Here is a 15,307-nt window from a genome sequence, read left to right on the forward strand (position 1 = left end):
GGGTAATAATGCTCGCGTCTACTATTTTCTAGTCGGTAGCAATTATACTACTACTAGTGCCTCTTTCTATTTTATAGGCTAGTTCGCTAACAAGGATTTGCTACTCGATCGCTCGTACCTAGAAGACTAGTTTGTATACCTCCTATACGATACAGTTCTAGCTAATACTAAGCTCGCCGACTATATTATGTTTCCGGACGGCAGTGTATTAGACTAGGACGCTAGTAAGGATCGTACTATTGCTATAGTCCGCGGCGTAGATAAGTAGTACATCGATAGTGTCTAGAGAAGTACGTTTTACTATAACTCGAATGTTTAGCTACCGCTAACTCTAAGCAGCACGATAAACGTTTGCTACGGTCGGCTTAAGGCAGTATTGTATACTATCGCAGGATAGCGTACGAGCACTGCTAGTCTAGTATAGACATATACATTATTTATATATAGGGTTGCTAAGTTCGGGGTCGATTAATAATTTAGGGGCGGATTAATACTACGACTCGGTATCTTAGAGTTAGCCTGCACTTTTCGGTAATACTATTAATATATCAAACTTATATCCTACTATATTACGATGCTATTTTCTAATATTACCGTCTTCGTATTAGACGCTCGGTTAGCGCTAGACTAACCTGTATCCTATATACTAGCGGCAACTATGCCTTCGCGGATTGTCGAATTACCTAGAAGTAACTTAAAACATTCCGGTATATATAGCGACCAATTTGATTACAGATACGTATACCTATATATTTTATCGCGATAGGCCTTAATATAGATTAATGCAGTGCCGAAGAGTTTAGCTACTACTAGTTGAAATTATTGTCCTAGCTACTATCCTAGCATTCTACTACTACTGCTACTACTACCGACTCGCTATAGATAGCCTACTTAGCCTCGATTCGTATAAGTTCCGTACTGCTTTACTTCCCGCTATCTAGTTTCCTTGTCTTATCTAGCCTCCCGGCTACTAGATCTATATCCTATTGCTACTATTACTGCTACCGACTCGCGGTAGATACCCTACTCGGCCTAGAGTCGCATAAGTTCCGCACTGCTTTACTTCCCGCTATCTAGTTTCCTTATCCTATCTAGCCTCTCGGCTACTAGATCTATATCCTATTGCTACTATTACTACTACCGACTTACTGCGGATGCCCTACTCGGCCTAGAGTCGCACGAGTTCCGTACTACTTTAGGTCCCGCTATATAGTTTCTTGTCTTTTATAGTATCTCGTTATAATTCTCGGTAGAAGTACTATAGGATTTTCGTCGCCGTCGTAGTTATACCGTAGTTAACGAAGGTCGAGGCTAATAACGCCGTAGGCTCGGATCTAGTACTAGTATATTAAAAGGGTATATAAGGCTGCAATTATTATTAAGTAGCTAACCTCTTCGTTATAGGTAGAGCTATTTGCCTTCGCCTATAACGAAGGGATTAGGCTGAGTTAGCTGCTTAATAATAATTGCAGCCTTGTACGCCCTTTTAATATACCGGTACTAGATCCGAGCCTACGGCGTTGTTAGGTTTATATCGAGTCCGGGCGCTAGATTGCTAAGGTGCATATCTAGTATAGGTAAACACGGCCTTAGTCGTATAGCTAAAGATATAGTAGTAGTAGTATATAAATTGCTAAAGTTCATTCTCCTAATATTGAATTCTTCTTCTTCTTCTTCTTTATCCTCTAGACGAGACTACTCTTGTCTAGCGTTAAAGACTAAAGAATTACTGCTATAACTCTTAGCTAGGACGCTAAACAAATAGGTACGGCTACGCTCGCAAAGAAGGTCTACGTAGTATACTAGTAGGCAGATAGATACAGCCTTTATCGCACGGCTAAAGAGGTAGTAGAGGTAGTATATAAATTGCTAGAGTTTATCCGCCTTAAACTTGATTTCGTCCTTAATAACTACGTAGTAAGCGGGTCGTGCTATGCCTTAAAGTCCTAAATATGCCTATAGCCCGACCCTATATAGATCTTATCGGCGATACTATAGTCGACGACTATACCTACGAGTAGATTCTAATAGTTATTATATGTATCCTGCCTACGAGTCGGGTAGAAACGAGTGTAGTAACGCTTACTAACGATAATTACGGTTATCTTCGGATACTTCTCTTTGCTACCGTAGAGCTTTATAAAGGCCTTTTTAGGACTACCTAGGTTACTATATAGTATACTGCCTCGATTGCTCTTGCAGTTAGTAACTAGGACCGACTACTTATTAAATTTTCTAGGTCTAGTAAACTTAACGCTCTATAAGTTCTAGCAGTCCTTCTATAGTGTACTAGGTTTCGAATTCGAATTATAGCCTACGCGAGGAGTATCTAGGATACGGCCGGGCACTATAATTATGCTAGTACCTACCGAGAAGCTAAATAGCTTTACGGGAGTTAACTAATAATTACCGGTAGGATCGGTAAGACGGAAGAGCCGCGGACTATTCCTAAGCCTAGCACTAGGAGTTCCGGTAATAGATATAGCATCGAGGTTTAGAAATATAGCTGCGAATTTAAGCATCTTAGAAGTCTAGTCGCCTCTAAGCAGGCGTCGATAAGGCTTATTAGTACGGATTATATACAGCTCGGCAGGTAGGTATTAGGAATTAGCGCGTATACTAACGTTAAGTACTAGACGATCTAGGTGTCTAAGGGTAATTCCGTAGTGTTAACGGAAGTAATTATTTATAGTAATCTATCGCGTTATAGTATTCGGGATACTATAGTCGGCAAGGCGGAATCTAACCTAGTTCGTATTACTAAAACGCTAAACCTAGATCTTGTCGGTAGCCTTCGCGAAGCCGATAATAGGCCTAACCTTAACTCTAAACGGCTTTTGCTCCGACGCATGCAACCTAGCGTAATACCGTTAGGTTAGATAATAAGGGACCGTTTATTCGGCTAGAGGGCTATTAGTAAGCTTAGGGGCTCTCAAGAGGAAGCTCTCGGGCACTTTTTCGAACCCCTAAGTATCCTTATAGCCCTCTAGCCGGACAAACGGTCCCTTATTGTCTAACCTAACGGCATTATACTAGGTTGTATACGTCGGAGCAATACATAGCGAGAATAATAAAGGTATAGTTGTAGGATACTCCGAGAGTAAGTAAGGCGACTCGGTTGTCCTCCCGCGATACTCTTACCGCCTTTGCCCTAGCTATAATCTAGCTCCGTAGTATAATAGCGGCGCCGCGTAGTAGATAGGGTTTAGCTTCTTATTCTACTAGAGGCCCGCGATAGCCGTAGCCGTAGTTCGTATCTCGAGCTTGACTTTACCTACGCCTTTGCCCTAGCTATAATCTTGCTTTGTAGTATAATAGCGGCGCCGCGTAGTAGATAGGGTTTAGCTTCTTATTCTACTAGAGGCCCGCGATAGCCGTAGCCGTAGTTCGTATCTCGAGCTTAACTTTACCTACGCCTTTGCTCTAGCTATAATCTTACTCCGTAGTATAATAGCGGCGCCGCGTAGTAGATAGGGTTTAGCTTCTTGTTCTGCTAGAGGCCCGCGATAGCCGTAGCCGTAGCGTCCTCCTCGCGATGCTCCTTATCGCCGGCGTAGTTCTTATCTCGAGCTTAACCTTGTCTACGCCTTTACCCTAACTATAGTCTAGCTCCGTACGTATAATAGTAGCGCTATATAGTAAATAGTATCGTAGCGCCGAGTATAGTTCTAGCTAGCGCGCTAGTTGCTAATCGCTCTAGCTACGGTTATAGGGTTGTTTAACCGATCGCCTATACTACGTAACCTAGTCGACTATATTCGATTTCCTAGCCTAGGGTCTATATTATATATGTTCTACTTAATACTAGAACGATAGGGAACTTCGATAATATAGATAAGGTAAAGGATAGTTAAGAATCGCAGTACGCGGTTAAGTCGTTAGCACTTAATCGAGTCGACAAACGTAGTAGCTAGTTAGCCTTTCCTAACGTAGAGGACTCGGTTAGATAGATTAAACGAAGCATTCGAATCTCGGGCAGGGTAGCGCTATATATCCGCAAGAATAGACCGCCGCTATTTATACGATAGAAGACGAATAAAGAACTATAAGACGAGGTAGAGCGGTTAGTACTAGAGTTAGAGCAATTGCGTAAAAAGGTTACGTTTCTATTACGAAAACAATAGGCATATAATAATATTATACTCGATACGTAAAGAAGGTAGTAACGGAATATAGGGAAACATGCTATACGGATATATAGTAAGAGGGGATAGGAAGGGTAGGGCGGTAGGTTAGGTAGCTTCCTAATGCGTCGGTTTGCCGATTAGCAACCTAAGCCGGACTAAGTCGGATAGCTAGTCGGTTGTCGAGTCGCATCGCTAATTTAAAGGGTAGAGCGGTAGTCTAGGTCGCTTCCTAATATATAGGCTTGCCGACTCGTACCCTAAGTCGGTTATCGAGTCGCATCGCTAATTTGTACCTATAGTAGTAGTTATTAACATTAGGCGCGGATAAACACAAAGTTAGGCTTGCTTTGCTTATATTAATATTTTATAGCGTATCTACTATATCGACGTCGACTCTATATACTACTTCCCCCGCTCGTAATACTAGCGCCGACGTACGCTATAGCTATATCCTATTATACTTTACCCTTTTTCCTCTTTTTTTCCTTCTCGAAGCCGAGCGATTGTTATATATCCTAAGCTCGTACCTATCTGCTTGTAACCTATACTGCCTATATAATTACTACCGATACTATTATAAATCGGTACGACTCTATAAAATCTGCCCTCTAAACGCCGGCCGCGCGAGATACTCTTCTACCTATTTAAATATTAGCCTCCGGAGTCTAGTAATTATCGATAATAATAATAGTATCCGTAGGGGGGAGGTTTATACTAGTTGTAATCTAGCTTATATATACTACTATAAGCCACTTCTCGTCGCTATATCTATTTACCTTATTCCTCGTAGATACGAACTCTTTAACAAGGTCGGCCCTAGTAGTATCGGTCTAGCTACTCTAAGTATCGATAAGGATTCTGTATGCTATGTTGCTAGTGCTTAGGATATTATCGTAATACTCGGAGTCTTTTTTCTATATAGCTAGCTACTAAAGATACTACAAAAATGTTAGTCTTGTATGCTTAGTAGATAGGGGGGGTAGATAGATACGTACTAAGTCTAAAACGAAGACATTCTACGGCTTAAAGCTAGCTAGTACAATCTTACTTCTATGCCCGTACTAGCGCTGCTTACTACGCTTAATTCGGATTATGTGCTATAGCGACACTATAACCGGCTCGTTATACAGTGTTAGTATATAGTCCTAGAGGTAGGGATCCGATAAACCGTAGTCGCGTATCCTAGGAAGCATGTTTTTAATGTCCTATAGTATAAAAGTACTAAGTTCCTTAATTAAGTCCGTATCGCCCCCCTATAGTGCGAGAAGCAGCGATAGAAACATAGTAAAGACCCGCATTATCTTAGATACGTATATAAATTTAATATCTTCCGCTGCCTTCTATTCTTCGACCTACTCGCTTAATACTAGATCTTCTATAGATTTAAATTGCAAGCCGATATTAAAATAGGAATATAGTAGACAATCGATAGCTAGTACGCGCGGAGCATTAGGTATAGGTTGCTATATTAGCGTCTTCTTAAGGCGAACTATTTTCGTTAGTAACTAGGGGCGAAACTTGTCTAGCGCCCGAGTATCTTTATCCGTAATACTTAGTTCTACTCGACCTACTGTCGCGTTAGAGTATTCGGATTGTAAGTACTTAGAAACCTAATTGCTAATATACCTAGCCGAGTCGGAGATATTACTATTGTCGCTAAACTAGAAGTTACGTTCTATATCGCGCGTCTCTTTAGTCGATAGCGATTAGTCGACGAAATTAAACCGTACTATAGAAGGCGACTAAATAGGGCAGAGGTACCCCTTTATATCGTAGGCCTTAACGTGTCTCTATACTAAGGCAGTTGCGATAATAGCTAAATTAGATAGTTTACTAAAGGGGGTGCTACTTAGGCCGAGAACGAAAGGATAGCCTATAAGACTAGCGACGGCAGTCTACTCTTTAGCGCTATATGTCTTAGTAATATAAAACTCGTCGACGATAATAGTCGTAGCTAGTATACGAAGTAGTAGCGGTTTCGAATTAGATTTCTCCGACTGTGTCTAGGACTTCTATTTCTTAGCTCGTTCGTACGTTATAAAATCTAGTACGTTAGATATTATAGTCGAGGTAGTAAGGACGATCTATTTATAGTACTATAAACAAGGGGGTACTTCTATATCCTCGTATTTAAGCAATAAGCGTACCGGGACGCCTTTTTTTAACTACTACTTATCTACAACCTTTGTACCGAACACCTATTCTAGTTCTAGCCGAGTCGGGAGCGCTACATAATCGAGATAAAGAACGTCCTCGATATATACGACTTAGTTATAGTTCTACGGACTAGCTCTATTGCGTCTCTTATCTTTCGTTAGCTTACTAGAGTCTTTTATAAGATACACGAATATAGCTCCAGATAGTATAAAGTTGTCGATCTTATATATCTAGTTTTCGGCTAGCTGCTTCGGAATATAGACAACGTAAACGCTAGGGCGGATAACCGGCTTTGTACCGCTAGCTAATATCTACGGATCGAACGCAATTTTCTTATTTAGCCGAAGTCCTAGGTTAACCGACGAATTAGATAGCCGAAAGGGATAGGCGTTAGCAGTTAACAGCCCGTTATTACTCTATACCCTCTACTATATCGAGGTTATAGCGACGTACCCTAACGTATATACCGTCTTACCTATACCTACGTCTATACCGCCGATATAGAAGTCCGCGCTAGCAACGGAAGCTAGAAGCGTCTAGGTAATTGTATAGAATTAGTAAGACTTTAACGGACGAGTCGATCTCTAATTAGGCGGAATAACGCCTATACGCAGCGAAGTCTAAGAGGGATCGAGTAGTCTAAAATCGCATATTAACTTAAAGTTCTTAGCGTCGAGATAGGAGTATACGTTACTAGACAACTGCTTCTCGACGTCGGTTTCTATATCTAAATCTATCGACTAGCTAGGTATCGCCGACGAGATCTAATCGACAAAATCTACTAACGTCTAGATCGGTAGAGGGTCGGCTTAGACTTCTACTTACGTGCCCGGTAGTCGTACGGCGAGTTTAGGCTTATTCGGATCTAGTAGCGATACGATCTAACTCGGTAACGACTCGATCTATTTCTAGCGAATTCGATCTCGCTCCGAGTCGATTATATCTCCGGCCTTCTTGCTATTAGTATTGTCGGCTTTGCTCGAGTTAATTTTTCTATTATCCTTAGTATTATTACTAGCATTTGTACTAGGGATAGTGCTAGTCTATTTAAAGCGTGCTATATCTTAGATAGAGTAGAAGCAATATAGGCCTTTACCGTATACTCTATCGTATTAGGCTATACGGAACGGACGGCCGTTCGAACCGAATCGTCGAGGGCGACTAGAAGTAAAGCAGTATTCCTATTATAACCGTTATCGCGGAGCACCTCCTTAACTGCCTTGTCGATAGCCTACTAAATCGCTATTATATCCGCGGCGACGTCGGCTATAGCTTTTCGCGCGGCTACCTACCGAGCTGCCTCCTACTCTTCCTATATCCTCCGGAATCTATCCGCGATAAGCTATTTATAGCGCTCGCAATCGGCGCGATCCTTACGAGCGAGTCGGTCGTCCTTAGCTTGCTTAATAGCCGATTTCGTAGGCGACTGCGGACCCTAACCGACATTGATTTCGGTAGGATTACCGGCTATAGAAGCACCGTACTAAGCTAGGTCGATAGTTCTAGAAGCCTTAAGTAGGGACGGTCGACGATATATAGAAGGTATCCTAGTATAGTCCGTTATATTTTTGCCGACGAGGAAATCGAGTCTAGTAGAAATCCTAGTATCTAAGCTATTATATATCTCTATAGCTAGGGAGTAGAATATCGGATTAGTCTTGCATTTAGAAAGACCTTTAGGGCCGCGAGCTAGATCGATTACTACGAAGAATTCGTACTTCTGCTGTTCGGGCGATAGTAATAACTCTCGTACGAGCTAGAGCCGTAACAAATCCTTTATACTAATATTATTGGAAGTCTTCGATTGCAGGATAGACTAATTTAGGCTAAACACGTCGTAGTCTGCCGTTAAAGGTAACCGCTAGTCGACAATACTAAACTATAACGTAATCTTAGCCCGGTCCGGCTTAATAGGGCGTAGCGCGTCGGACATTACTAGATTAGTATCCTTACTACCGTACGAATCTCCTAGCGTTATTCTCTTAAATACCTAACCGGCTCTACTAGTCTTACTAGTAGAGGTAGAACTTGCTCTACGCTTAGGTATAGAGGGCGTAGTTTATCGGGATCTGTTAGTCTCGCTCTCGGATACGTCTTCCTCTTTAGCATTATTACTAGCTAGCGGGGTGAACTTGTCCCTTATAACCTTCTATATAAGGCGGTATACTAAGTAGACTATAGACCTCTAAATTTCATTATTCGGACTATTTGCATTGTCCTACGGAAGCATTCCCCTAACGTACTACTTCGGAGCCTATTTAGGATCTTTAAAGTACTATTCGGGCATTAATAGCGTACGTCTAGGTTTAGTAGGATAGTTAAGGTTGCTAGCAATAGCGTACACTATAGCTTTCTCCTCCTTATAATGCCCCTTAACGGGCTAGCGACTCTACTTCCCCTTTAACTAGTTAAATGAAAAATGTTTCTCTAGATACGGAAGGAGCCTTTTTATTGCTAACGTAAGAAGAGGCTTGTCGATGCTATATAGGTTTAGTATAATATATTTAGGGACGTCTTTGCCGCTATTTAAGGCTTTAATTAGTAGCTCGTTGTCCTTTAGCTAGTCCTCGACATTCGTAAAGACTACTATCTCGGTAAAGGCAGTAGGCGACAAGTTTATAACTAGTATATAGTATTAGTATATAACAGGTTATACTGATTAGTAATACTTATATAACAGAGGTTAGGGACTATAGATCGACAACGACGTACACTATCCGAGAGTAGCAGATAAACTAATAAAGTTAGTAAAATTCGCTATACGTTAGGGTCGGCGGAGGTAAGAATAGGAGTAGAGAGCTACTTATACCCGCCGACCCTAACGCGAGCCGTTAGAGTTGCGTTATATAACGAGTGTCTATATATACTAGCTTAACGCTAGTCGAGTACGACGGCTAAGTTATATAGTACGGCCTATATACGAGTTAGAATAGGGCATTAGCGAAGGAAATAATATACTATACGTACGATAGGGAGGGTAAGGGGGTATATATATATAGAACAGGTATATTAGTGCGAGTTAATAGTAAATGTTAAAGAAGGTAGTAATAAGGAAAGGTAACGACCTTAAATGCCTGCCTCGTAACCGGGTCGGTTAGCGAGTCGGGCCTAACTAGCTAATAAATCGACGAAGTAAGGCATCTAGCGCTTAAGTATATAATAGTTTAGTTACGCAACTAGTAACCGAAGTAATAAGGCTGCAGATAATCGTTATAGTATAAACCCCTATACGATAGACGGTTCTAGATATAGGACTAACAAGTCGTAGTAAATATAGTACTACGTAACAAGTAATCGAAAGTTAGTAATATAAATATAAGCCTATCTATAGCAGAGTTGCGACTGCGATCGCCGGCGCGAGACGCGAGTGCTTATAAGCTACGCAATGTAGCCAAATTGACCGATCTATGTCCTTATAGTAATTAACAATTATTATACGATAGCGGGTAGACTAGACCCGCTATAGTACGAGGGTATAGGCTAGTAAGGCGGTTAGTCTTAGGACCCGAGAGTAGGGCATGTAGATAGTTCGAGCTAACGATTAAGATAGTATGTTTTCTATAGATACTACTAACTCTATCGGCGGCGAAAAGGCATGTATTTAGCTATAACGAGTAGCAAACAAAGGTATAAAACGATCGAAATATTCTATAGATCGTATACTAGAGTAGTAGTCTAAGTAGGAGGCCGAATAAACGACCGTATATAAATCTGCGGTAATATAATATACTAGGCGTAAGGTTAAGAAGCGAGATAATAGATAACGTAATTTGCCGAACCCGCTGCCGAAGTTAGTAATAGAGGATATAGAAGTTGCCTAGTAGGCTTAGTACCCGATTCGATACCGAATTAGGGCCCGAGTCGGCATTAGTAAACCCCGCGACTAGAGTAGTTCTAGTTTCTACTACTAACTAACGTCGACTTTCTACTACGCTATATATATAACTACCGCCTTCGAGAATGCTACGTACTTAACTACCTCGCGATTAATATTTAATAGGCGGTATTACCCGCGGCCTTAGCCTATCGCCGTCGATATACTATACATTTTACGCTAGCGTCGAGAGGTCAATTTAGGAGTCTAGTTAGATTAGTAGCACGTTCCGATTACTATTATTGCCGGAACGCCGAAGGACGCAAGGTTACCTATACGACCTAGTATTAATAGACGAGAAATACGAAGAAGAGTTCCCTAAGGTAGTAAAGTAGATCCGTACGGTAGAGGGATAGACTACGTTTAGGTGCCTAGTATATAAGATTTGTTCTAATTATCGCCGATAGACGAGACGAAAAACAGTGCGCGTAACAACGCGTAGAGTCGGCGATACTAGCGATTGCGCGGAAATTGCTATATCTACGAATACTAGACTAGCGATACTAGAAGGATCTAGAGCGGTGCCGCCGTACCGCGTACTAAATAATGTGTAGTAGAGCATAGTTATAGTGCAAGAGTAGAACGGGAAGGTAAAACCTATATATCGACTATATAAACTCGATTATCGCTAGCCTATAGTTAGAGGCCGCGCGTTAGTAGGAGTCGATAATATAGACCTCGAACGATTAGTTAAGATGCTACGGGTAGATTATAGTTTCGAAGCCGGCGTCGACGCCTTATATTAAATAAGCGACTAATATAGACACGTTCGAATTAATAACGAGCGATAGTAGAGGGCTAGTCTATCCGATACATTAGGCAGAGGCCTATAGCTGCGATTTGCAATCTATAGGCAAATCAAGGAGGTAGAACGAGCGTAAATATAAACTTAGAAAAGCAAGATAAATAATTAATTTTACTAAGTCCGATATAGAAGTCCTACTCTAATAGTAATAGGCACTAATCTATTTATTAAACGGAAGGCAAGATGCCCCGACTACGATAAGCACTACGCTTTAATCTTAGACATATGCTAATATATAGTAAGCATATTACGTATAGTAGTCTTAAGCGCCGCGATCTCTTCCTTTATCTATTTAATCTCGGCCTATATTTAAGCACCCTAATCGCGCTATAGCGATAGCGGACTCGGGGTAGCGCGATAGTTAAGGAAAGGCTAAATCGGCTACGACTAGCAGTCGTCGTACTAGGGTAGATTATATGCCTCTAGCTAATCTAGTTAGAATTGCATCTATCGAGTATAGGGCCTCTACGGTATTATTAACCTCGAATTAGCTAAATACGCCGATAGAGATAGTTCTAACTAACCCGTAATGCTGCGAGGCGGCTTCGAAGGTGTATATTCGACCTAGCGGATTAGCTAACGCCGATTGATTTACCGATAAAGAATATATATCTATATATACTATAGTAGCGACCGAGCGAGGAATAAATAGTCTAAATGCGCCGATTGCTTTAGTACAATATCGATAGTGTTGCTATATACCGTTAGTATAGACTGCAATAATTACCGCTAGACTAATAATAGCGCTAGATTAATAGTTCCCGAATCCGACTCGCGACCGAATCGGGCTAGCGTCGACAAGGTACGAAAATAGCGAACAGTCTATAGGCTACGATTATACTTTAGCGTTAGCGGGGCATATCCGATAGGACTAATAAGCGATTATAGACGGCGACTCGGGCAGTCTATATAGGAGTAGAAGATGAAACCGCAATTTAATACCCCCCTTTTCGTAGGATAAACAAGTACGAAGACGCGTATAGTCTAATATATACTACGTTAGATTCGCAACAATACTACTACTCGTTATAGTATACTTAGGATAGGTCGCAACTACGAAGAAGATAAATATAGAACTAAGTCGTTATCTAACTCGATAGAGTCGGATAGGGATACTAGATTCGAAGAAGAAAACAGGGAGGATACTCGTTTATATATAGCGACTAGCATTAGATCGAAATTTATAAAGGTAACGTATACTAGAGTACGGTAATAGAGGACTAACGTAACTAGTATAAGGGTAAGAATAGTAAAGATCCGGCAAGGCTAAAACAGAAGCACGGCGACGATAGGGCGGATTAGAGCGACGATATAAAGCTATTATAACGACGTAAGAAGCGAGATAAAGGCTTAACGACTTCTAGTAAAGAACGTTTAAATCGAAAGAAGGGCTTACTCGAAGTAAGGGAGCAAATCTTATATAACGAGACGCGTCGTAAACTATTCGCTATTACGTTAACTAGGGCCTGAGGATATAAGACGATGTTTCCTACTACCTAAACCCTAGTATAGGTAGACGAAACAATTAAGGAGATATATAGTAAAAACTACGATCGATTACTAGCTTTATGTATAATAGTGCTATAGCTAGGTAGCTATATACCGTCGAGAGACGTAGTCTAAGCAGTCGGTAGAGATCCCGATATAATAGCATCGAGACTAATATTAGAATAGTTGCGAGAAGCTATACGAAAGGAGCGAGGCTATATTAATACCTATATCCGATCGACCTTAACAAACTAAGCACCGATCGTAATAACCGACACTCTAAAAAGGATAGTATACGCTAAGAGGATGCTCGACAACTAAATCTTTAAGTGCTACGACGAGAAACTAGTAAGACCCTCTCTAAAATAGTATAGTTACTAGATAATAGCTAACAGTCGATATATACTACGCGCTACCTTAGTAAGCTTATATACAAATGTCTAGCGGGTATGCTACTCCGGTAGGATCGGCGAGGCTAGAAGACATATATTAAACAGTACTACTATAAAGTTACCCCTTTTATAATATTGTCTACCGCTACGGTACTCGGTAGAATACTAACTAGATAGTCGATAGAGTCGCATTTAACTAAAGTTAGAGGTAAAGCGATCTAGCTAGCCCTAGATTATAAGTTAATATACTAGCCGTTCCTAGATCGGATAACTACGTAGAATGCGACGGATTAAGCTACTCGTAACCTTCGGTTATCGAAAGCGTAGAAGATATACGCACGGTATATAGGTAGAGTATAGGATACCCCTAAATTATTAACAAATAACTTCGAGAGCGTACGCAACGATATCGATACACTTATAGCAATCGACGTCGTTTTAGATTCCGACGATAAAGGCGAATCGATCGAGCGCTATAGTAAGAGTAGTCTACGAGCGCCGTATTTCTCTTACCTGCTAATATAATCGACAGGTCCTAAAGCGTCTACCGGGCAACAATTAAGTAAACAACTCAAAGCCGGCGATAATGCGATAGATAGGTTAGCGGAGGCGGAGGCCCTATCTAAGAAAAACGATATTAGACTGCCTATACTATAGAGCAGTTTCTAAGCGACAGATTAGAAGCCGACGGAGGCTGCTAATCCGTTTGCTTTAGTACGGGGAGGTAACGGCATAAGTGCAACCGAGATAATAGAATACAATAGAACCGAAGACAATTAATACTAAAGGTACAGATATACCGCGGTAATAGCAATAGGGAAGGATTACGCGCTAATTACTACAAGAATAGTAGGTATTCTAACTAGTCTTATATAATAGATAAGACTTCATTCGCGGCGGTAAGTAATCGCGTTAGGGATATATTAGGGCTAGAAGAGGGGGAGTAGATATAGTAGGCGGATATAGAGGCGGACGGCGGCAAAGTTAAGGAGATAGCATTTAACGAGGAGACGTAGGATCGAAGAATTAGGAGATATATAGTAAAAGAGAAGAAGAAGTCGAAAGGAAACAAACGAAAGAAGGTAGAGGTATATCGCTTTAATATAGCCGTAGAGGACGAATAGAATACATTCTTGTTAACCGTAATAAATAGATGCCCTATATAACATAACGAAATCTATTAATACTATATAAGTCGGTCGCTAAGTCGGTACTAACTTAGTGTACGTAGTAGACGTATACAAATGCTAGTAGTTACCCGAGTATACGTATAAACGTTAGATATTAGTAGAAGCAACAATCGTATAATATACAGATCCGATAGAAAATGTAATTCAAATGCTAGTACTAGTATATACGACGACTCGAGCCCGACTCGATATACGAGTCGGACGGTAAAGAATAAAATTCTTACTATAATTAGATTTGCTAGAATTTCTAGATCGCGACGATCCTATTAGACAAGATCTTTAACGTGCGATCCTAAGGATCCTAAGGATCCTAAGGATCCTAAGCGATCCTATCGATAGGATCGTCGCGATCGGTAAAAAAGTTTCTGTAACGGAGGTCCTTTAGCTAGTTATAATTATACGTACCGATTGCACTTTCGAGATCGGCCGCGGCTCTAGGTTCCTTACTAATCCGACTACCGAGCACTATACTACCGTATTCCGGATCCTTAAGTATCTTATTAGTACTATAAATCGTAGCATTTAGTTCGACGGAAAGAATAACAAGTTAGACTTATACGGCTTCGCTAATGCTATATAGGCTAACGACCTTAATAATCGTCGCTCGATAGGTAGTTACCTATATACGGTTAGCAACTTACCTGTTTTTTAGAAAAGCGGACTTTAGCCTCTCGTAATACTCTCCTTAATAGAGGCGGAATATGTTTAGCTAGCACTAGTAGTACGAGAAGGCATAGTACTAGCAAACCTGCTTACTAACCTTAATATCTTTAAGAAGCCGGATAATAACAAGTTAGTGTTTCTAGTTACTATCTATAAAGACAATATCCCTACTATCGACATTACTAAGCGTACGAATAGTATTAATAGCTATACGAGGCATATCGACATACGGTATTACTTTACTCGAGAGCAGATTTAGAATAGCCGCATCGTTATTAACTAGATTAGCACCGACAAATAGAAGGCTAATAGCCTTACTAAGGCACTCGATCGATACAAACACGAGGCCTTCGTATAACAACTTAACCTAGTTAACTACACTATTGCTATTAAGATAACTAAGTAGTATAAAGTCTAGTATTAAGACGACCTCGGCGATTAGAGGAGTTTCTCGGCACCTTATTAGCTGCCGCTAGAAACACCGCTAATCGTACGCTCTGCCTTACTAATTATGCGATTGCGCAAGTAAGAGATCTACGGCGTACGCCTTATTACGACCTACGAATCCTAGATTCATCGTACGGATACCTAAGGAAATAGTTAATTGTATA

The sequence above is a fragment of the Pseudocercospora fijiensis genome, assembly GCF_000340215.1.
Source record: "Pseudocercospora fijiensis CIRAD86 unplaced genomic scaffold MYCFIscaffold_4, whole genome shotgun sequence".
NCBI classification, from domain to species: Eukaryota; Fungi; Ascomycota; class Dothideomycetes; order Mycosphaerellales; family Mycosphaerellaceae; genus Pseudocercospora; species Pseudocercospora fijiensis.